The following is a 25,432-nucleotide window of genomic DNA, read 5'->3' as shown; positions in this document are numbered from 1 at the left end:
GGGCCCTCAGGCAATCGTTATGGCATTGTTATTAGTACTAAGAATATTTATACAAGAAGCTCTCAAGAGATTTGGACAATGCAGCCAGATTCAAAAACATTTGCATCGGTAAGCAGAAATAAGATGGGTTTGCCTCATTTTTGGACTTCCCTCCTCTTGCCAGACAAGCACGACCACAGAGATTTCTGGAACGAGCGGACCTTGTTTGGTCTATGGTACAGTCAAGTCTTCCATAGATGGCAGTTGCTAAGCAACAGCCTCTCACAATGGACCTCTGCATCAAGAGAGTGGGGCAGATCATCTGGATCCAGCTCACACCATGATTGAAGCAGGTTTTTGGGGCTTTTTTGGGGTTTTTTGACAAACTTGATTGCAAAATTTGAAACTATTGCCAAACGTAAGTTTTTGTCTTCTAAGACTAGATACACACTGCCAGCCAAAACAAGGCCTATTTTTTTTTTACCCACAAAAATAAACTACACAAGACAGAAATATGACCCTCTCCAGTTATTGTACACTGAGCCACCCTTATAAACTCATTCTGGGATGGTAAATAATGAGAACATTTCAAGGAAGAGTGCCTAGCTACATAGACTGTTTCCAAAGCCTCTGTTTTCAGCTTAGTGACTCTCACTGAACAGCTGGCTAAAGTTATTTATAGGATATTTTTACAGCATTCTGTCAGTCTGTTTTAAATGAAATGGAGAGAATACCTTTATTTTTTTCCCCCTACATCTATTGTCTGATAAACATAACATGCTGGAAGGAAACTGTATTTCGTGCCAAGAGGTGCCACCATCTTTCACTGTGTTTAAGGCTGCCTTATGCTTCACTATTTTTAAACAGCAGCAGCAAAAGCATGGCAGACAGAAAACCGAGGTCGACACATAACTATTTCAGTTTTTAGGGAGAATGTGAAGTTGCCAACATTCAGATTCAGCTGTCTTGGCACAGCATAAATTTTGTTTTTTATTATTGTTATTGTTTGTTTTTTGTTATTGAGAAACCCTGGCATTATTATTTTTTAAGCAAACCCATTAGATACTGACAAATATTGTGGGTTGCATTCAATTACCATATTTTTTGCTCTATAAGACTCACTTTTTCCCTTCTAAAAAGTAAGGGGAAATGTGTGTGCGTCTTATGGAGTGAATGCAGGCTGCGCAGCTATCCCAGAAGCCAGAACAGCAAGAGGGATTGCTGCTTTCGCTGCACAGCGATCCCTCTTGCTGTTCTTGCTTCTGGGATTGAGAATATTTTTTTTCTGGTTTTCCTCCTCCAAAAACTAGGTGCGTCTTATGGTCTGGTGCATCTTATGGAGCGAAAAATACGGTAAATCTTTTCAGAGTTGACTCACTAAAAGTTAACCACATACTTTGTGGTCTTCTTGTGAACCGCCCTGACACCTCTGGGTATAGGGCGGTGTATAAGTTGAATTAATAATAATAATAATAATAATAATAATAATAATAATAATAAATGTTCACTTCAATAGTTCTACTCTGAGTAGAAGCCAACTGCCCAAGGAAAAAGCCAACACATCACATACTACTTAACACAAAAAGTCACAATATATCTAATTCTTAAATCACATATATTCTGGGTGTTGTTGTTTTTTCATCCCAGTGCACTATTAAATGGATTGCATACAAAATCTGTCTTTAATTTATTTTGCTTCATATGTGCAAACATTTAGTAAATTTGCTCATTTTAGGTGTTATCCATAATCTGCCTAATCACAGCTATTCAAAAGGAAGTTCCCCCTTTTTCAGCCACTACGAAAAGTCCACTTTCACAAAATCCACTCTTATTTTAAGTGCACAGATGTAGCTCCTTCATTCCTCTCACTGGTCACAGCCCATTTACTTTTCAGCCATGGGCTTGCTGCTAATGAGATAAGAAAAACTGACACCAGATGATCTCCAGGTAAATGCATACTAATCATGCCATAACAAATCTGTTATTGTTATCCATTATTATCAGAATTAGTAAGAGAACAATTGTGGGCTCTCTTGTCTTCAAAGATGGAGTCCTGTTGAAAGTTCTTTCTGTTTCAACAATGAAATCAATGGAAGAGTCACTTCCGGGTTTGCGGTGTTCAGGAACCAAAACATTCAGGAACTAAGCTGTTTGAACTAAGCTGTTCAAAAACCAAGGTACAACTGAAAATGGACTGTATTCAGATTCTTTTCATGAGAAATTAGACAGCAGTGAGAAACAACTACACTGGTACCTTGGTTATCAAACGTCTTGGTTCTCAAATGCTTTGGTTCTCAAACGCCAAAAACCTGGAAGTAAGTGTTCCGGTTTTCGAACGTTTTTCGGAAGCTGAATGTCCAATGTGGCTGCTGACTATTGTTTATGGGGCGCCTGCACCAATCAGAAGCTGCGTCTTGGTTTTCGAACATTTTGGAAGTCAAACGGACTTCCGGAACAGATTACGTTTGGTGCTTTTGTTCTTGCTATTTATTTTGCGTTTTTGTTTTTGAGGCTTTTTCAGTTAATTCATTTTTGTGACTTTGTGGAACCCAGTTCAGCTACTGATTGATTGACTGTGTGACTGCAGAAATGGATAAAAGCCCCCCATCCAAACAATGACTAACATCAGTCCAGGTAAGGGGAAAAAATTAATTTTATTTTTTATCATCTACAATACTGTCTTATTTATTTTATAGTACAGTACATTGATTATTGCTTTCATTTTATGGATAAATGGCCTCGTTAGACAATTCTTGTTAAATTGCTGTTTTAGGGGTTGCTTTTAAAAGTCTGGAACAGATTTATCGGTGATGCACTACTTTCTATGGGAAGGCGCGCCTTGGTTTTGGAACGCTTTGTTTTTGGAATGGACTTCTGGAATGTATTAAGTCTGAGAAAGCCTCTCCTCCTTACAGAGGGGAGGAATTGTGAGCAGGAGCAGTTTCCCGTGTTGGCAGGGGGCGTTCCAGCCCCCTGCCCAGCTGGCCTGGATGCCGCGCCACGCCCCCAGGTAGCCAACCAACCAGGTGGAGGCTTGGGGGCAGGGTTTTGCTGCTCAAACATGGCCGCGGCAGCACTTCCCTTTCATTCCGCTGCTGGTTTTCGTCGGATCACCCACCCATCCTCCCTTTAGTTCACTGCTTGGTTCTTGACATTGCTATGGACCTGTGGTTGGTTGCCTTGGTTATCCAAGGGGCCTGGTAGGAATTTTTATCCAACTGGCAAATTGGCACCGGCCACTTGGTTTTTTTCGCCTACCTCGTAGCAAATCGTCACAACTTTTAGGTATTGGCGATTAGGCATTGGAATATGTTTGTGTATTGGAGGGCAGGGTGTGGCCATCACCTACCCCTCCACTTTATGGGTATTCCGGTAAAGGAATCCGGCGGTCGTGGATCCTGTCCGACGCCCTTGCTGGTGGCTAGGGCTATGGCACGACCCCCGGTGACATCAGGGTGAGCTTTCAGTTGTATTTGCATCAACAGGCTCCTCCCACTGGTGGTTAACCCTTGTTAGACTCACCCCTCCCTGAGGGGGTGGAGTAACGCTCTGTAGTTTTATCCAATGCCTAAGCATTGTAATCAATAAAGTTGTGGCCTTTTTTAGCCCATTAACCTAATATACTGTGTCCATGTGTCTTTCTTATCCCCAAGCGGGTGGCGGGTCCTTGAATCACAACCAAGGTACCACTGTAATTGATCGGTCGTATTTATTCTCCACCTTTTACTCCAAGGAACTCAAGGTGGAATATCTGGTCCCTTCCCTGCCCCGCCCCCCATTTAATCCCCACAGCAATCCTGAGAGGCAGTGACAGATAGCTTTATGGACAAGTGGGAATTTTGACCTTGCTCTCCCAAGTCCTAGTCCAACACTCTAACCATTACACCCCCACTGGTTCTAAATAAACACCAGAATGTGTTTCCTATATCAGGCAAGCCTATATTTTTATTGTGTTAAACACTTTTTTTTTTAAAAAAATGTTTTTTCTTGAAAATTAATATCCAATATGCTCTTCCACCCAAAAGGAAAACATGTTTGTTCTTTAGCACTACTAAAAATATATGAGGTGTAAATGTTTCCACTCTGACACATGCATATTGAGCACTTCCCTTCTTAGTCATAAACACATAATCTTGTAAACCTCACAGCTTCAAAACATCAGTAATATAAAATAATTGCACAACCGTATCCCAATGTCATTAGCGGAAATGTCAAAAACATATTCAATTCATCTGCAGGAATGGCGTGGGGGCAGTGCTTTTTTCTGGGGGGGGTGCAGGGGTACGCATATCCCTAAACATTTTGTGAATCTTTGTACTTCTGTCCATTTACTGTATTTATTTTTCCCAATTTGAACCATAAAAAGGTGATTTTCTTGAATCAAAATGAGAGTACCCCTAAACATTTTTTTTAGAAAGAAAAGCACAGGCAGGGGGGAAGAAAGAGAGAGGAGATGGGGGAAAAGGTATTCTTATGTTGAATTTACAGTTATTTCAATATCAAAACTCGTAACACAATGCAACAAGAACTTATACAAAAATATTAGTCACCCCAAACATGATGTAAATTCAGTCATTCCAGAAGGGGAAAATGGGTATTGTGCAGAAGGCACAACATAGACACAGAGTTGTATTTGTACACAATAGAGGTGAAGGCTGGCATGTATTAGCAGAGAATAATAATAATATAATAATAATTTATTATTTATACCCCGCCCATCTGGCTGGGTTTCCCCAGCCACTCTGGGCGGCTTCCAACTGAAGAAAAGTCTGGATTTGATATCCCGCTTTATCCACTACCCCAAGGAGTCTCAAAGCGGCCAACAATCTCCTTTCCCTTCCTCCCCCACAACAAACACTCTGTGAGGTGAGTGAGGCTAAGAGACTTCAGAGAAGTGTGACTAGCCCAAGGTCACCCAGTAGCTGCATGTGGAGGAGCGGGGAAGCGAACCCGGTTCACCAGATTACTAGTCCACCACTCTTAACCACTACACCATACTGGCTCTAGTCATAGAAGGGACAGGACTAAGAGGGATGGTTGGGACAGTTGCAATTGACTCATGTCTGATTGGGTTCTGAAACTGACTCACAGCTGATTTAACCCTTGCTTGGTGCCTAATAAGGCACCTTTTTGGACTAATTACTCAGGGTCCCAAACCCACCAGTGTATTTGTTAATTGCATGCTGGTTAATTGGTGCTGGTTTGGCCACATAAGAATCTGCATTAACAAATTAGGAGAAAACAGCACTAAAATACTAGTAAATTCACAGGAGGTTTTTTTATATAAAAAAAAGAAACTGATTTGGAAATGTGGAGAACAGAATTTAAGACTAGAAAAAGGAGACATTAATTGATCATCTAGATAGGCAGTTATTAAACACAGAAATTTAACCAGTGAACAGATATGGCCTGATATTTATCACTGAGAGGTGATATGATAGCCATCCTCAAGTACCTAAGGGGCTGTCAGATGGGGCGGACTTGTTTTTTGCTGTTCTGGAGGGTAAGCCCTGAACTAATGGCTTCAAGTTACAAGAAAGGGATAAAAATATGAAAACAAGAGGCTTGAGATTTGCCCATCCCTAAGCAGTCCCAATCCCTTGGCCTCTGGAACCAGATGCCAATAAGAGGTTGTGTGGGTAACTATCCCCCGACAAGTGCTGTGCTAAAAAGTATCCTGCTGTGTTCTTGTGTCGTACTAGTTATTACCACAACACTAAAGTAAAGGACTCCTGGATGGTTAAGTCCACTCAAAGGCAACTACAGTGGTACCTCGGGTTACAGACACTTCAGGTTACAGACGCTTCAGGTTACAGACTCCCCTAACCCAGAAATAGTACCTCGGGTTAAGAACTTTGCTTCAGGATGAGAACAGAAATTGTGCTCCGGCGGTGCAACGGCAGCAGGAGGCCCCATTAGCTAAAGTAGTACCTGAGGTTAAGAACAGTTTCAGGTTAAGAATGGACCTCCAGAACGAATTAAGTTCGTAACCCGAGGTACCACTGTATGTGGTTGCAGCACTCACCTCGCTTTCAGGCCGAGGGAGCCGGCGTTTGTCCACAGAGAGCTTTCTGGCTCATGTGGCCAGCGTGACTAAATTGCTTCTGGTGCAACCGAACACCCTGACGGAAGCCAGAGTGCACGGAAACGCCATTTACCTTCCCACCACAGTGGTACCTATTTATCTGCTTGCACTGGCGTGCTTTCAAACTGCTAGGTTGGCAGGAGCTAGGACCGAACAAAGGGAGCTCACTCTGTTGCAAGGATAAGCCCAAGAGGCTCAGTGGTTTAGATCACAGTGCCACCCGCGTCCCAACACGCCTACCACCCAGATACTTAATATACCCCTCCCTGAGTTGTGAAAAGTCTGGTGCAGGTAGACGAGGGAGAGCTCAAGGTGAATGTGGGAGACCTTCCCAAAATCCCTACTCAATCCCCTTCAAGGGGGCATCACCCATTCAAGCCCATACTGCAGGAAACACAGATGGCACATAGGAAGTGGAGAGGGGCTGCAGTGTGGCCTGCCTTATATAAGGCACACCAGGAATGTGCCCGTAATTGTTCAAGCATTCCACTAGTGTTGGCATGTCGGTGTGCCCAATCCATGCCCTCCTGGTCTCCCTCACACACATCCTTTTAAGCTGGTCATTGTGACACTGCTTCTCCAGTATATTTCCGTGGGAGCTGTGAAGTTTTGTCTCCTTTTGAAAAAACAGGTAATTCTCCCCATTAATTTATCCTTTATATTCTGCCTTAAGATTCCATAGTCTTAGCATGGGCAGCAACATGGGTGGACTTCAGGAGACAGAAGAGCAATGTCCAGCCACTTTTGATTGATGGGGTCTGTGTGGAGAGGGTAACAACGTTCAGATTTTTGGGCATTGAATTACAAGAGGATCTGTCCTGGAGTGTCAACACAAGGGGGCTTGTGAAGAAGGCGCAGCAGAGACTGTATTTTTTGAGAATTTTAAGGAAAAACCATCTTCCGCAGAAACTGCTGCTTGCCTTCTATCACTGTGCCATTGAGAGCGTGCTCACTTATGGCTTATGTGTGTGGTACGGAAGCTGTACTACCCAGGACAGGATGAGGTTGTGCAGAGTTGTTAAGGCAGCAGAGAGCATTGTTGGCTGCCCACTCTCCACCTTAGAGCAGATTTATGCCACAAGGTGCCATAGGAAGGCACTGGACATAGTAAAAGATCCATCGCATCCTGGTCACTGTCTCTTCGAGCTCCTGCCGTCGGGACGGAGATACAGGATGATGAAGACAAGAACGAGCCGTCTTAAGAACAGCTTCTTCTCCAGAGCGATCTCGGCCCTGAATGGGAAGCCTGGACTTTGAAAGTCATCTAATCTTCCTTGCTGTACTATACTGTATTGTTTAATTAGTGTTTTTATGGAGCAGTCAAGTAATTTCGTTGTCCCCGAGAGGGGGCAATGACAATAAAGATATTATTATTATTAACATGTGACAAAAAATGTATCTCTGCATCCAATTGGTTCATAGTCTAAATACTCATGATATTTTAGGGTGCTTGTGTGTGAATAAGTCAGTTGTTTGATTCATCTAATCAAGAAACTGACTTATTACCTAACAACACCCCTCAAGATATAGTTCTATTGATCAATTAATTTTCTTTTTTGGATGCCACCTTTCCATAGTTAAAACCATGCTCAAGGTGGCTTGCAACATGAAAAAAATGTGCATAATTACAAACATGACAAAAGTAGTCATAAACAATAAATTAAACGCATCAAAAAGTACACAGCCAAATTGAACATTTTCCACATAAATCTAAACAGATAAAAAAATAAAGATGCAACAAATTATTATCAACAACAGCAACAAACCCTCTACCGACAAAACCCCCCAAACAACACCCTAGTCCAAGAGTTTGTTCCTCTGGTCTGGCCCCCCTGCACTCTAGATTTGCTTGTTTCTTCAGAACTGTTCCGTTTCCATTTGCAATTAAACCTTCTACATTTCAGATTATATTCAAAAACAGAGTTCCATGTAGGCATCTTCACGGCTGTGTCATTTTGTATAATCTAAACGTATTGCAAGTAGGCAGATGCATAGCTTTTCTCTCTTACGAGATCCAATTAAGGGGAAATATGTAGTCCAGTTTTCTCAGAGTTTTTCTGGTTCATACCAATACTCATTATTCAGAGGTCTACTTTATTGCCAGTGCACATGAGAGTTAGATAGATAACTTTTTATTTGCAACATAATCTTTCATTTTCATCCCTTGCAAACATGTCGCTCATAAATCACACTGCCACATAAATTAGAAACAGGTTTATTATTTTATTAGCCCTATATGTCTCTTCCTAATTAAGTACTGAGGGAATGAAATTACAGTTTTCTGCATACTCTCTCTACCTCCCTCTCTCTAAGCTGCTTCAGGATTCCAGCTTTCCTGAAGTACCACAGTTATAGCAAAGACCATCTTTGCTCTCCATCAATATATACAAACAAAAAGGAACAAGGTTGCTAAGAATGTTCCCAATCTAATTGTTTCAAGATCTAAAACAGTAATTTACCCAGGTGACAGTGACTCATCAACTTAATTGGCTGTAAAATTTAATTATAGCTGTACTTCCCAAAGTAAATGTTAATGTATAGCTGCAAAATGATGCATATCGTGAATGCCATAAATATAAGTCAACCACCCACCAAAAAATGTCACACCTTTGGTATTCTCTGTTATGAAATATGCTTGCACCGGTCACTGGAAATGGAATCATGACATTTTCACAGTGTGGATTTAAGCTATATAAAATGCCTATGTTGAAATACCAACGTTTCTCTCATCAATACAACACTACGATGGGAAAGCTGTATCTGGTGAAAATTTACTCTTCTGCTGTTCTTTCAGCTACAGTTGCTTCTCTTTCTCAGGGTCTGGGTTCCAGGATCTGGAAAAAACTCAAGTTCTTGTGTTCTCCACTATGAAGCTGTAAAGAAGGGGCAGCAATTCCACAAAGTAGTTCAAACGAGCTAGCCAAATATGACGTGTAGAAAGAAGAGCAAAGTAAATCAGAATCAGGCTAGATCTTAGTATACCTGATGCGGCGTCTCCACTCCCATCGTTCAGCCCAGACACTGAGGTCCAGCTCTGAGGGCCTTCTGGCAGTTCCCTCGCTGTGAGAAGGGAGGTTACAGGGAACCAGGCAGAGGGCCTTTTTGGTGGTGGCACCCGTCCTGTGGGTCTTGTGGCAGTGGCACTGACAGCAGTAGGCCTAACGTGCCAGGCCAGACACTTTAAACACAATGGAGGTGTTGGCAAATTGGGCTGACTGAGTGTGACGGGGATGCTGGTAACAGGGACCAAATGCTTGCTGCGAGTCTAACCATTCATCTTCCTGAACACACTTTTTCAAGGGTGAGGGATCCTTTTTCAGACCACTTCTTTCCACCTCTCTGCATATCTGCTACACAACCCTTGTGGGTTTGGGGTTCTCGCAGAGCACAGCACAGTCTACTGTGCCACTATGAAAGTTGGCACAACACACTAAAACATGCCCTTTCCAGGGCATATATCAGAGGAAGTGCTGAGTGAGCAAGTAAATTCGCTGTTGCCGGTTCGCTCATTGAAAACCTCTGGAGAGTTCCTGAGTAATCCCTGAATGCTGCTTGAAAATCACTACATCACAAGACTTGATACTGGCAATAAAGAAGTTTCTGGCTAGATTGGCTGAGCAGCCATAATAAGTGATGGAGGGCATGGCAGAAATAAGTCTCCACCAGCTGCTATTGACTGAGCTCCTTTGTTGTATTATCACAATAGCCCTGTATTCACTTTCACTTCATGTGTAGACTAAGCACATGAATTGGGACTGGAGCTTACATGGCGGCCTTCCCACTCACACTCCTCCCATTTAGTGGAAGATGAGAAGTGGACCATGTAGGGTCTGTTATTGTGACTGAGAAGTTGGATCCTCCTAACAGAGGGTCCGTATTGTGCTCGGCCCCTGAAACCCTTCCCTAATTGGCTTGTGGGCAGGGCTTGCCCCGGTCTAAGCCGGTGGTGCCACAGTTATGCCAATGGCCTTTAGCCAATCGGCATTATGGCAAAGGTTGGGGGTTGGGGTATTTATTTGGCAGCGCGACGTAGGGACCTCCTTTTGCTTCGCACTGCCGAGCACCCGCCCACCCACCCGTTAATTAGGTCATGTTTGGCCTTGCTTTGGACTTCGCTTGGTCGCCTGTTTTGGAACGGGGGCCGGGTAGGGATTTTTCCCAATGTGGCAGATTGGCTGTGGCCACTTGGTTTTTGCCTACCTCTTAGCAATCGTCACATCTTTGTAAGGTTTGGCGATTAGGAATTCGTTTAGGGGAATGTGGGGAGGGGAGGTGCGGCCATCACCTGCCCCTCCAATGAACAGGGTATTCCATTAACGGAATCTGGGGGTCTGGATCTCGTCTAAAGCCCGGAGAGGGGCTAGGGCCATGCCAGGACCCCTGGGAACCCCAGGGGTGAGCACCAGTCAATATACACTGACGGAGATCCCCCTGCTGGTTGTTTACCCTTCCAGGCTTCCTGCAGGGTGGGGCAGGAGCCAGATATAGTTTTGATACTAATCCCTAAGTCAATACCAGTCACATTTGTGTATTCAATAAAGTTGTGGCCAAAATTTGCCCATTAACATTTAAACTAAATTCTGTCTCCACTGTGTCTTTATTTCCATGAGGGATAGGTTTTGGGGCTCGGAGCACAACCTGGAGAACCCAAGGTTCCCATTGTCAGTATAAAGAGTTGCACAACATTGCCAAATCTGTTGTCACCTGCTGAACATATACATGTTCTGGAGCAGTATTAGTGGGCACAATCCTGCACCTGCCACTATATGTTGAGTCCAAATGTGATAGGAAATTGACCAACAACAGCAGGACAGACAGTAGCGCCTAAAAAGAGAGTGAGAGAATAGGGAAACATGGGAGGGAGGGAATAGTTTTGAGCCTGATTAGAAGGAGGCAAGGGTAAAAGTTGTAGGGGAGATGCAAGAGTGATGGGTCCCAGCTGAAGAGGAAAGAGGATACAGTGGTACCTCGAGTTAAGTACTTAATTCGTTCCGGAGGTCCGTTCTTAACCTGAAACTGTTCTTAACCTGAAGCACCACTTTAGCTAATGGGGCCTCCTCCTGCTGCTGCGCCGCCGGAGCACGATTTCTGTTCTCATCCTGAAGCAAAGTTCTTAACCCGAGGTACTATTTCTGGGTTAGAGGAGTCTGTAACCTGAAGCGTATGTAACCCGAGGTACCACTGTACTGAGAAACCGAGATGGAAAGGGAAGTAGGTGTGCAAGTGAGAGAACCAGAGGTCAAGTTCACATCATCAGGAATGGCAGAGATGAAGAAGGCTGAAGTTCATATATGAATTTGAAATACCCATCCAAATATCTGACTTCCATAGAACGTTCAGAGTTATGAAGTACTTTGAACAGAAGAGTCTGGAATAAATAGACTCCTGTACCACATAACTCCTGAGTGACTATGGCTATCAGAAGTTGAACTTGCCCATAAATTGTACGCCAAGCAATAAATAGTGGCAATGACATTCGAGTTAGTCCATTATTCTGCCTATAGACAAAATACCAGGGAGGAAACTTTCCACAGACGTCTCATGAAAGAGGATACCTCTATGGGTGATTAATGTGCCTTTGCTGCCCAGGCTTTAGATACAACAAGCAGTGGCAGCCCTTAAGGGGCTTAGTCACTCTTTAGAACTGGCTACAGGAGAGGCACAGGAAATGTTGTAGCAGGAGGATAAAGGTGATTGGGTGGCACTGCAGTGCCACTGTGATAGGAGGCTTTCACTGGTTTATATAATTTCATTCCAAACATCAATCACCAGCTCAAGCTTCATTTGTAATGCAACCCATGTCTTCTGCAGCTTTCTTAAATATTTACATAATCACTTAAACTCCGCAAAATTCCGATCTTGCATTTTCCATTCTCGAGCGACAAAAGACACTTAATCAGAATGGAGATATGAATCTCTGACTTAAGGGCTTTAGCATTTCTGATTTCTGTATCACAGGACATTTACGGTGCTAGCTCTTCATTGACTTTTCTTTAGCCTGGGGCTTAACAGAAATGGAATTTATTTGGGTGGCCTGAATCTATTTTTATCAAAAAAAAATTTTTTCTTTCCAGTAGCACCTTAAAGACCAACTAAGTTAGTTCTTGGTATGAGCTTTCGTGTGCATGCACACTTCGTCAGATACACTGAAACAGAAGTTGCCAGATCCTTCTATATAGTGAGAAGGTGGGGAGGGGTATTACTCAGAAGGGTGGTGGGAATGGGTGGTTGGCAGATAGCTGAGATGAGCCTGTTGACGGCTCTTAACGACTGCAATAGGTCTTACAGGAAAAAGCAAGGGGTGAGAAGGTGAAAAATGGCTTTGTCATGTATAATGAGATAAGAATCCAATGTCTTTGTTCAGACCAGGTCTCTCCATGGTTTTAAGTTTGGTAATGAGTTGCAATTCAGCAGCTTCTCTTTCCAGTCTATTTCTGAAATTCCTTTGTAGTAATACAGCTACTTTGAGATCTTGTATAGAATGTCCTGGGAGATTGAAGTGTTCTCCTACTGGTTTCTCTGTCTTGTGATTCTTGATGTCCGATTTATGTCCGTTTATTCTTTGGCGTAAGGTTTGGCCTGTTTGTCCAATATAGAGAGCTGAAGGACACTGTTGGCATTTGATGGCATATACAATGTTAGACGATGAGCAATTAAATAGTTCCGAGATGGTATGTGTGATGTTGTTGGGGCCAGTAATGGTGTTGTGACAGTGGGTGTCTCCGGTTATATGGACTCTGTTCTGAAACCATATGCCATCAGTGCTCCCAGCTATGTACGTGACACCACAGATTTTCTGAGGAAAATACAATCTTTAAATAATCTTCCCAACAACACTATACTAGCTACTATGGATGTGGAATCTCTGTATACCAACATCCCACACAACGATGGTTTACAAGCTATAAGGAACACCATTTCAGACAAAACCACAGCGGACTTTGCCACCAAACTCTGCCAATTTGTCCTTACCCACAACAACTTCAAATTCGGTGATGACCTGTTCCTTCAGATCAGCGGCACAGCAATGGGCACCCGCATGGCCCCACAGTATGCCAACATCTTCATGGCAGATTTAGAACAACGTTTCCTAAACTCCTACCCACTCAAACCTCTCTTGTACCTGCGATACATTGACGATATTTTTATCATCTGGACACATGGTCAACAGACCCTGGACACCTTCCACCAGAAATTCAATGATTTTCACCCCACAATCAACCTAACAATGAATCAATCTATGCAAGAAATACATTTTTTGGACACTACTATAAAAATACAGGATGGACGCATAGACACCACCTTATACCGTAAACCAACTGACCGACAAACATATCTACATGCCTCTAGCTACCATCCCAAACATACCAAACAGTCCATTGTATATAGCCAGGCACTACGTTACAGCCGTATCTGTTCCAATTCTACAGACAGAGACTCTCACCTAAGAGATCTACAGCAAACCTTTTTAGAACTAAAATACCCAGCAGATGAAGTTAGACAACAGATCAACAGAGCCAGACAGATACCCAGAGAGAACTTGCTGCAAGACAGACCCAAAAAAGAAAATAACAGAACACCTCTAGTCATCACATACAGCTCCCAAGTCAAAACAGTACAACGCATCATCAGAGATCTACAACCTCTCCTGGACAATGACAGTTCTCTTTCTCAAGCTCTGGGAGGAAGACCTTTCATTGCCTACAGACAGCCACCCAATCTTAAACAACTCCTAACCCACAATAATACTACAACCAGACGTAACACGGACACTGGCACCAGAGCTTGCAATAAACCCAGATGCCAACTTTGCTGCCACATACACCCGGACAACACCATTACTGGCCCCAACAACATCACACATACCATCTCGGGACTATTTAATTGCTCATCGTCTAACATTGTATATGCCATCAAATGCCAACAGTGTCCCTCAGCTCTCTATATTGGACAAACAGGCCAAACCTTACGCCAAAGAATAAACGGACATAAATCGGACATCAAGAATCACAAGACAGAGAAACCAGTAGGAGAACACTTCAATCTCCCAGGACATTCTATACAAGATCTCAAAGTAGCTGTATTACTACAAAGGAATTTCAGAAATAGACTGGAAAGAGAAGCTGCTGAATTGCAACTCATTACCAAACTTAAAACCATGGAGAGACCTGGTCTGAACAAAGACATTGGATTCTTATCTCATTATACATGACAAAGCCATTTTTCACCTTCTCACCCCTTGCTTTTTCCTGTAAGACCTATTGCAGTCGTTAAGAGCCGTCAACAGGCTCATCTCAGCTATCTGCCAACCACCCATTCCCACCACCCTTCTGAGTAATACCCCTCCCCACCTTCTCACTATATAGAAGGATCTGGCAACTTCTGTTTCAGTGTATCTGACGAAGTGTGCATGCACACGAAAGCTCATACCAAGAACTAACTTAGTTGGTCTTTAAGGTGCTACTGGAAAGAAAAAAAATTTTTTTTGTTTTGACTATGGCAGACCAACACGGCTACCTATCTGTAACTGGATCTATTTTTATCGTAACGCTGCAACTCCGTAAGGCTCTAAGTCATGGAGGGGAAACCTTTTCAGCCCGAGAACTGCATGGACTTGTTGTGGGTTGGAGGCAAAACATGGGAAGGGCTCTAACCTTTGCACACAGTTACATTGCAGCCCTGCAAAAGTTGGGAGTTTCTTCACCCAAGTCCATGTCCCAGACAAACAACAGGCATTATCATCAATGCATTCCAGCCAAGCAAAAGCAACTGAGGAGGGTGTGAGCAAAAGATGGGTGTGGCCTAGGCAAGACCTAAAGGAAAGATGAAGAGGCTTGGACAGTGCTATTTTTCTAGAAAAAGAGGTTCCAGAACTCATCATGAACGCCTCCCTTGTTCTCTTACAATGGCAATGGCGCCCACCTGAGAGGTACCGGAATTGAGTTCCAGCTGGGAAAAAAGCCCTGGGCTTAGAGGACCACATTTGACCAGATGTACCTAATATTTTTAAGACAGCATCTTAAAAAGCAGAGACATCACCTTGCCAACAAAGGTCCGTATAGTTAAAGCTATGGTTTTCCTAGTAGTGATGTATGGAAGTGAAAGCTGGACCATAAAGAAGGCTGATCGCCGAAGAATTGATGCTTTTGAATTATGGTGCTGGAGGAGACTCTTGAGAGTCCCATGGACTGCAAGAAGATCAAACGTATCCATTCTTAAGGAAATCAGCCCTGAGTGCTCACTGGAAGGACAGATCGTGAAGCTGAGGCTCCAATATTTTGGCCACCTCATGAGAAGAGAAGACTCCCTGGAAAAGACCCTGATGTTGGGAAAGATGGAGGGCACAAGGAGAAGGGGACGACAGAGGATGAGATGGTTGGACAGTGTTCTCGAAGCTACCAGCATGAGTTTGACCTAACTGCGGGAGGCAGTGGAGGACAGAAGTGCCTGGTGTGCTCTGGTCCATGGGGTCACAAAGAGTCGGACACGACTAAACGACTAAACTACAACAACAACAACAACACCTAATATTTTCAGCAGGGAATATTATTCTGAACTACATACCTACTATAGAGAAGTTAACAACTGGACAACAAAAATGGATCTTACGTGCTATAATGGTAGCCAAGAGATTGATATTGATGAACTGGAAGAATAAAGACATGATCTTTAAGCAATATAATATGGTAACACTTGCCACCTATGAATGGTCTGCTTACAGACGTAGACTCTGCCTGGATAAATACGACAATATTTGAAACGAATTTGTACAAAATGTAATATTTACATTAGGATAATAATATGAAACTTAGAAAAGAATGTATGATTAGGATATTTTTGTATATGTTCATATAATCCCCCCCTTTACACAGTTGTGTGTTTTGTTAGTTTTTCTTCATTTTTTCCTTTTTGTATCACTTTATTGCTTTATATTTTAAATATTTAGAATAATATCAATAATAATTATTCAGAATATTGGGGCCACAGGGGCTTCTGCAAAACCATCTAGTTCTGAGGGGAGTGGAAAGATATATGTAAACGAACAAGTAGTCCTTTCCATTTTATCTTAACTTTTCTTATCTTAAATGATGCTTATTGTAATCTTAAACAAACTACTTTGTGAGCTCCACCTGAAAAGCAGTGTAAAAAAATATTGTAAATAAATAAGCAACGCTTGTGTTTGGAGTTGCTCACCACAGATGTGCCAATTTCTCTTTGATGCTCTAAAAAGCTTTCAAAAGGAGTGATGCAGCAACATCAGCAATTCAAGCAACATGGGAGAGACAAATACATCCCTTCTGAAAGGTAAAGGTAAAGGACTCCTGGATGGTTAAGTCCAGTCAAAGGCGACTATGGGGTTGTGGCGCTCATCTCGCTTTTCAGGCCAAGGGAGCTGGCGTTTGTCCATAGACAGCTTTCTGGGTCATGTGGCCAGCATGACCAAACCGCTTCTGGTGCAACGGGACACCGTGATGGAAACCAGAGTGCACAGAAAAGCCGTTTACCATTCCGCTTTAGTGGTACCTATTTATCTATTTGCACTGGCGTGCTTTCGAACTGTTAGGTTGGCAGGAGCTGGGAAAGAGAAACGGGAGCTTAACCTGCCATGCAGATTCGAACCACCGACCTTCCAATCAGCAAGCCCAAGAGGCTCAGTGGTTTAGACCACAGCCAGTCATGTGGCCTGCAGATGACAATAGCTGAGATGAAGTAGTTGAGATCTGAGATGTGAACATATGGGGGAAAACAGTTAAAAGGGGGGACAACAGGGTTTTGACATTGGACACAATTGGATACATTGGATACAGTTCAGGGAAGGAGGTGGCCATTTTGCTGTCATAAGACAAGCATTCTCATCCATGTACAGTGGTACCTCAGGTTACATATGCTTCAGGTTACATACGCCTCAGGTTACAGACTCCGCTAATCCAGAAATAGTGCTTCAGGTTAAGAACTTTGCTTCAGGATGAGAACAGAAATCGTGCTCTGGCGGCACGGTGGCAGCGGGAGGCCCCATTAGCTAAAGTGGTGCTTCAGGTTAAGAACTGTTTCAGGTTAAGAACGGACCTCCGGAACGAATTAAGTACTTAACCTGAGGTACCACTGTACCAGAAAAAAAGAGCATGATAGGGATTAGCTCTTAAATTGTACAATGTTCATTTCCACCCCCCTCCCACCTCGGTACTTGCACATAATAAACTCTTCTGGGATGTTGGGCCAATTTTCCTCCACGCCACTATTTCTGGCCTTTAATTAATTATTTCCCTCCCTGCACCAGATTGAATGCGAAGGCTTATGGAATGTTGTTTAAGAGACATAATGTGATTATGCTAATGGGAGAAGGTACGAAGCTGTTTTTGGTTTACTGTACCAGTTGTTTGATTAATGTCTCCAATCATCATAAAGATCAGTGCATAAAATAACTATCACTTGTCGGATGGAACACACTCAAACTGCTGTATTTCAGATAATGAGCTTTATAGAATAAATTATAAGCCAACTGCAGAAATAATGAGCCAGGGCTGCAGTGAAATGCGCACAGGTGCACATCTACGCCAGTGTGCAATTTGGCCTCCAAAGCTGTGCTTTTCTCTCTTTTCTATTTTAACGTCTGTTAAAAAATAAAATAAAATGTAAATGTAAATAACAAAGGCTAATGCTTAGTTAGTCATTATACCATTAAGAGGTGGGTGGGGTGGGAATATTGAAAACATTTTCATGTCTGTTTTTGCTTTGCAGGAGATTCAGAAGGGATTATGGAGAAAGGGCATCTTGTTTGTTTATCATATTTATGGGTCACTCTGCCACAATCCTTCCTGGAGCACAGATAAAACGCTTCAATAAACTGATGCTGGGAGGAAGCGATCTCACGTGGAAGCACGTCCTATCAGGTTAGATTGTGTTACATCTGAGTGAGCTTGTGGAGTCTCTAATCCATGACTTGTATCCAAATGGGCCCTTGGTGTGAGTGGAAGGTACATCTGCTCCCCCAATGGCATCTCCTAGTAAGAGCCCTTCCTGAAACGCTGGACAGCTCCTTTTCCCAGTCAATGCCAACAATACTGAGATAGCTGAAGCAATGGTCTGATTCTGTATAAGGAAGCTTCCTATGTTCAATGTACACTCACTTAAGTTTTTCTGGGGCAATATTTCCCCAATATTCCCAATCTTGTACCCTTCCATGTTTTACAGAACACCACCCACTACTGTCAGTGGGAGGGAGAGGCTCCATAGGGTGTGAGTGGAAAAGCTCAGCTGGGGCTAGTGCAGGGTTTCTCCAGCTCTTGTTGGACTACAGCTCCCAACATCCCTGGCCACTGGTCCTGGTAGCAAGGGATGATGGGAGTTGTTGTAATAATAATAATAATAATAATAATAATAATAATAATAATAATAATATATTATTATTTGTACCCCGTCCATCCGGCTGGGTTTCCCCAGCCACTCTGGGTGGTTTCCAGCAAAGATACATTAAAATGTCACACATTAAAAACTTCCCTAAATAGGGCTGCCTTCAGTTGTAGTCCAACAACAGCTGGAGACCCAAGTTTAGGATAAACTGCGCTAGTGGAACATGTACTTTCTCTTTCTTTCTTTCTTTCTTTCTTTCTTTCTTTCTTTCTTTCTTTCTCCCCCGCTCTCTCTCTTTCTCCACACACACACATTTGTAAAGTACTAAGCAGAGCTTTAGACAAGTCTGCTCTGCATCCCTGAAGGATGCAGTTAATCACCTAAAATAATATACAGTGGTACCTCGGGTTAAGAACTTAATTCATTCTGGAGGTCTGTTCTTAACCTGAAACTGTTCTTAACCTGAAACACCACTTTAGCTAATGGGGCCTCCCACTGCTGCTGCGCTGCAGCAGCACGATTTCTGTTCTCATCCTGAAGCAAAGTTCTTAACCTGAGGTAATATTTCTGGGTTAGCGGAGTCTGTAACCTGAAGCGTATGTAACCTGAAACGTATGTAACCCAAGGTGCCACTGTACTACGTATATTGTGTCATATACAGTGCAAGGGCTGAAGCTTGGATTTACACATTATCATCATCACCATCCTCAACATCAACATTATCATCATATTTTATTATTTAAAGCCCACCCATCTGGCTGGATTTCCTCAGCTAGTCTGGGCAGCTCCCAACAAAATATTAAAAATACAATAAAACATCAAACATTAAAAACTTCCCTAAACAGGGCTGCCTTCAGATGTCTTCTAAAAGTCAGATAGTTGTTTATTTCCTTGACATCTGATGAGAAGGCATTCCACAGGGTGGGCGCTACCACCAAGAAGGCCTTCTGCCTGGTTCCCTGTAATCTCACTTCTCACAGCGAGGGAACCGCCAGAAGGCCCTCGGAGCTGGACAATGTCCGGGCTGAACAATGGGGGTGGAGACGCTCCTTCAGCTATACTGGGCTGAGGTCAACAATCTTAATCCAGCAGTTTCTGTGGATGAGCTGCTTAAACTTCACTATTCCATGGATTGAGGATGCAGGTATTTTTTTAAGGCTACTCGTAAACTTAGATAGGACTGGTAATGTAATAAAAAGCTCAACAGAAGGAGAGTGAAAAAAGACAACATCACAATAATTACTATTCAGGGTTGGGAAGCAGGAATATCTCTGCATACCCCACCCCTGGCTACAGTCAGTTTTAATTATGACCCTGAAAACAAGGAAACACATAAAGAAACAGCTAAAAACAACCAGCCAGTTCCCATGTTATAAATTTATGGGTTTTGAAGGCTGTTTATCTTCAGTGCTGTGACACAGAATTGGAAATCTGTAGTTATTAGGCTATCGCTCTCTTCAGAAATAGCAGCATCCAGATGCACCGGTTAATGTTCTACAAAAGCTAATTTATTTTTTAAATAAAACTCCAGCGATCATGCCACAGAAGACAAGCTTTTTAAAAAAGATATTCTACATTTTTAAAAGAAAGGTTTCCCTTTTCCAATTAGGCCTATCAGGCTTCTCCCCCTTGGCCTGTGGTCTTGTTTGGCCAAAAACATGCCCAAATGTCCATTACCTGACATCAGGCATGAGTCTGCTAAAGACACAGAGCCCCCTTTTAAAGGAAATTTCGGGAGCACACCCAGCGCACCCGATATTTTTCTTTGCTGTTGCGGCTTGAATTCTTCTTCTGGTTCCAGCCACAGTTGCAAACAATGAATCTTCCTTTGTAGCTCAAGAAGGGGTCACAATCATCCTTTGCAACCAGACTTGCATTCAAGCTGGGGATGCAAAGAAATAATTGGGAGTGCACTCACAGTCCTTCCATGAATTTTAGCAGCCCTGATGTCCTGTGATATGATGTCAGATATGACACCAGGTTATATGACATCGTATCCATTTGTCAAAGTGACACGTGGAGGGTCAGGCTGCCTTGGCATTATGGCAACTTCCTATACAGTGGTACCTTGGTTCTCAAATGCCTTGGTTCTCAAACGCCTTGGTTCTCAAACACCGGAAACCCAGAAGCACGTGTTCCGGTTTTCGAACATTTTTCAGAAGCCGAACGTCCGATGCAGCTGTCGGCTATTGTTTCCGGGGCACCTGCAGCAATCAGAAGCTGCGCCTTGGTTTTCGGACATTTTGGAAGTCGAATGGACTTCTGGAATAGATTAAGTTTGGCACTTTTGTTTTTGCTATTTATTTTGCCTTTTTGTTTTTGAGGCGTTTTCGGTTCATTTGTTTTTGTGACTGTGTGGAACCCAGTTCAGCTACTGATTGATTGATTGTGTGACTGTTGAAATCGATAAAAGCCCCCCATACAAACAATGACTATCACCCATGCAGGTAAGAATTTTTTTTTTATCATTTACAATACTATCTTATTTATTTTATAGTACAGTACATTGGTTATTGCTTTCATTTTATGGATCAGTGGTCTTGTTAGATAGTAAAATTCATGTTTAACTGCTGTTTTAGGGGTAGTTTTCAAAAGTCTGGAATGGATTAATCTGTTTTGCATTACTTTCTATGGAAAAGTGTGCCTCGGTTTCGGAATGCTGTGGTTTTGGAACGGACTTCCGGAATGGATTAAGTTTGAGAACCAAGGTACCACTGCATTCTGATGTTCTGTGTTCCCTCTCATGCACAGATTTCCCCACAAGGCAGGTGACTCTGCCCAGGCATATTCATGACAAAAATAAATATTGTATCATCTCGGAATACAAAGGATAGATTTCATTTCCCCCCCTGCTTTGACACCAACTGCTAAAAACCTGCCTTTAAGACATAGAGAGACACAAAAACTATGAATATTTCCTCTTGACCACTGGGTGGGTTTTGCTTGAATGCTCAGTGAAGATGAAAAACACTTGATTTTGGCAACCAAATTCACTTCAGAGGTGCTTCAGTTGTTAGTGCCCTTTGAGGATCAGGCTGCTTGTGAAGCTGTGAAATTTATTGGTGTACTTTGTGTGTAGCAGGCAGGTGCTACAATATAGCCCAGTGGGAGGCCTGTGAAAGTCCATTGATTTTAATGGGCTTAAGCACACCTAACTCTCTGTTGGGTTGTGGCCAAAGGGCAAAGTGGGACATTATAAATGAAAGCTAGTAAAAGGAAAACACAGGCTGCAATCCTATGGACAGTTAACCTGAGCATAATCCCATTGGCTTCGGTGGCATGTATATGCATACTGCTGCTCACAATGTCTTTATGTGGCCAGAAATGGGATACTAATTGTCAGCTCAAAGACTTAAAACGATGCTATGCTCAGCTTGTAAAAGAAAGGGAGAACTGGCTGCAGCCCAACCAGTAAGGGAGCCAATAAAATTAAATGTTGGGAAGGTGGGGGAGATACCCTGGCAACAGAAAAGAAGACATTTTTCAAAACGTATCTAAATTGATAACTGAAGATCTTTCAAAAGTGCTTAATGATAGACATTCACCCAGACTGCAAACCTGGCTCATGCCTTAATGAAAAAGCAGAGTCGGAACGTAACCTCCCATTTCAAAACTGCGAACAGCTCAACAAGCAGTCTTGAAATCTGTCAGTTTTAAAGTGTGCCAGTGTAGGCAACAGATGTGCTAATATGTTGAGAGGCACAAGCTGCAGAATGCAATGCAATTTATATTTTATAAAGTGAGAACATTATTTCTGTCATATAGTGGATAAAAGAATTGTCAATCCAAGGTGGGGGGGAGGAAATAGATTTTGAAAGAACACCCGACTTGTTGTATAAGCTGGCAATTTCACATGATATGAAGAATTCCAGAAAAGTTTAATGCACCCTAAAAGTTTTCCATGCATTTACAACTTTCACCCCCGTTCCTCTCAACGGGATATGGACGTAATGGGTCTCTCATTTCTGCCATCTAGAAGAATCACGGCTGGGAATCAGCAGAGCTTCTGCATGATAACATTTGAAATCATTCCAGATTGTACACAGTCCTAATTCTCACAGGCTTTCGTAAAGCACAACAAAATGTGCATTGGCCACAAAACATCATATGAAGCTGCAAGGCTTTGCCATCATAATTGTTGGGCACAGGTGGATGTGTTTTCTCCAAGGATGCTTCCTTATAGCAGCAGCAGCAAGACTGGCATCAGGAGCCCTCACCACAGGCTCCAATGTCAGCCTCCTTCCCAGATCTGGCAGAAAGCCCCGAAGAGGCATCAGGGCTTGGTGGCAAAGGTTCCCAGGTGGTATTGGGTGATGTGGGGCTTCTGTGGCTCTCGGTGCATACTGCTAATTGTGGCATGTGAAGTTGAGGCTCCAATACTTTGGCCACCTCATGAGAAGAGAAGACTCTGGAAAAGACCCTGATGTTGGGAAAGATGGAGGGCACAAGGAGAAGGGGACGACAGAGGACGAGGTGGCTGGATAGTATTCTCGAAGCTACAAACATGAGTCTGACTAAACTGCGGGAGGCAGTGGAAGACAGGAGTGCCTGACGTGCTCTGGTCCATGGGGTCACGAAGAGTCGGACACGACTAAACGACTAAACAACAACAAGGGGGAAATACCAGAACAGTTATTATAGAAGCTTTAGCGAGACTTAGCAAACACATCCGCTGTGAGTTTAAAAAGGGGAATGTTACTCTGCTAAATTGTGAACTTGTTAAGACAAGTTGGAAAGGCTATAATCAAACAATATATCCTCTCCTGCATCCCTGAACATTCCCACACTAATGACCTTTAAAAGCAGCTAGAAGCCATTTGCTGTCATGAAAAGTCTGGGACTATCTGACTTTATCGTATATACATGGAACAAATGATTAAAACGGGGTTGTGCAAGACAATGCCTGTTTATTTGACTATCTACATGTTTTGTAGTTAATTCAGATGAACATGCATATACTGTATAAAACAGGGATAGCCAATGTAGTGAACTACAGATACTGTTGAATACAATTCTCATCATCCCTGACCTTTGGCTATGCTAGCTGGGGCTGATAGGAATTGGAGTCCAACAACATATGGAAAACTCCTCATTGATTCCCCTGCCCCGCCCTGGCATGCAACCACTGAATGCAAAATCTTTCAGGGTCTCTGCCTAATTTGCTAAACCAAAATAAGTTATCAGACTGAGATATTAATACACATTGTGGCAGGGAGAAGAACCCAGGTTTGGGTGGATCTCCGTTAGGCTCAGAAGAAAAACGAGTTGTGGAAAACAGTTCCTTTCAGACTAAAGGATTAATAGCTGAAAGGTAGAACAGAATCTTTCTGAAACAAAGAAGGTAAGGAGAACGATATTTCACACAAAAAACAACAACACCAAAACCTGGGTTCCTCTGTAAACAGTTTACTTCCCATAACTATGGAGCACCTCCTGTTGTTATGTGATTTTTCCCCTCCTGGGGAGTGAAGATGGGCTGCTGTGTTTTGAATTGAGGCCAATATGAGACCTGATTTCTCAGCCACACAGGAATTGAGAATTGTTATTCAAATAAATTATTTTGCTTTTGTGTTGTATATCCTTGCTGAGCTGTGTACACATGGAAGCAGTGTCAACAGAATAAATTTAGGCAGCCAAGGAGTCAGATAGCCACCATCTTATCTGAATCCCAGAAACCAAGTACTGTACATTCTTAACCATTTAACTGCAAAACACACAATTGTGTGTGTGTGTGTGTGTGTGTGTGTGAAAATGTGTATATTACTATACCCAGAATTTTTAGAAACAAAAATCCTGCCATCAAGGAGAAACAAAGATAGCTGAAAAGATTTATCGTTTTTATAATGAATCTTTTTAATTCCTTTGTTGCTGTTCTATTATTAAATTTTGCAGTACGGTTTACCTCCATCAAGTGAATCTCTAATAACTTGCTATTCGGGGAATCTCAAAAGGGAGAGGCTGTCTAGTCTTCTCGTATTTTTGTTACACTGTCACTAGACACATAAAACAGCCAGTGGCACTAGCCAAGTTAATTATCTACATTTTTTTCCACATGGCCCACTGTCCTGAAGAACCAACACACATTAACCTTGCAGTGTGAACTGCCTCAGATCTTCTGCAATGAATGAGATTACTCCTAGTCCCAACTGGTCTTTGTCAATTTTCCTGATCCTATGGGTTGCCAAGTTCATGCTCCACAGTAGCTAATATATTAATTTTCCTCAGAGAGAGAAAGTAACTTTAAGTTCACATACACTACCAGGCAACTTGGAGACATCTGTGCTGGTATGGAGCAAATATCCAATTTACAAACAAGCATTGGAAATTGAAACATACACAAGGTGTTTAATAGATCCTGTGCAGAAACACAGTGGAATTTTTTGAGTTGCAAAATACCAAGCCATGTTTATGTGCTGGTGCTAGGATCTGGTATTTGATGAGTATGTTATTAAATAGGTACACAAACACTGTTGTTCAGGAGGGTTCTGCTGGATGTATTTGCATTTCAATATAAACATCATGGTTCATAGCAAACCAAATCAGAAATCAGAGATCTAAAGAGACCAGGGAAACTCTAATGGCCCCTGATTATCCATGGAACACAGTGCAGGCATAACTCATTAGACTATAAAGCAAAGATAAGAAGGTGAAATAAACAGACAGCATCACAGAGGAAGCCAAATGCTTGAGTATGAGAAATAAACAAGACATCTGGATTCAAATCCCAACATAAGTATTGCTTGACAGTGTGATCCTTTATATGTCTACTCAGAACAGAGGAGAATTTCAGTTCAGTTTGCATTTAGAGGTGAACATACCAAAACGGCACAAGGACCAAAACACACCCACCTTTCAAAATTCACAAGTCCCTGAATTTTCCAATGCTGTTCTCCAGCCAGGTTATGTGTACAAAAATATAGACACTGAAAGTGTGCAGGAAAAAATGCATATATGAATGAAACAAGCATACAAAAAGTAATTATGTTAGGGGAAACTACTCTGCCAAAATGTGTATAC

General features: G+C 42.5%; 1 protein-coding gene across 5 annotated transcripts in view; it reads right to left on the bottom strand.

Annotated features, from left to right (window-relative positions):
- The window catches only part of GRM8 (glutamate metabotropic receptor 8), a 556,355-nt gene that overhangs the window by 183,994 nt on the left and 346,929 nt on the right, over positions 1-25,432 (bottom strand). The gene's annotated exons all lie outside the window — the stretch shown is intronic.

The sequence above is a fragment of the Podarcis filfolensis genome (assembly GCF_964270895.1).
Source record: "Podarcis filfolensis genome assembly, chromosome: 10".
In the NCBI taxonomy this organism is placed as follows: Eukaryota; Metazoa; Chordata; class Lepidosauria; order Squamata; family Lacertidae; genus Podarcis; species Podarcis filfolensis.
The sequence above is the reverse complement of the archived record's forward strand: the minus strand, read 5'-3'. Positions and strand labels throughout refer to the sequence as shown.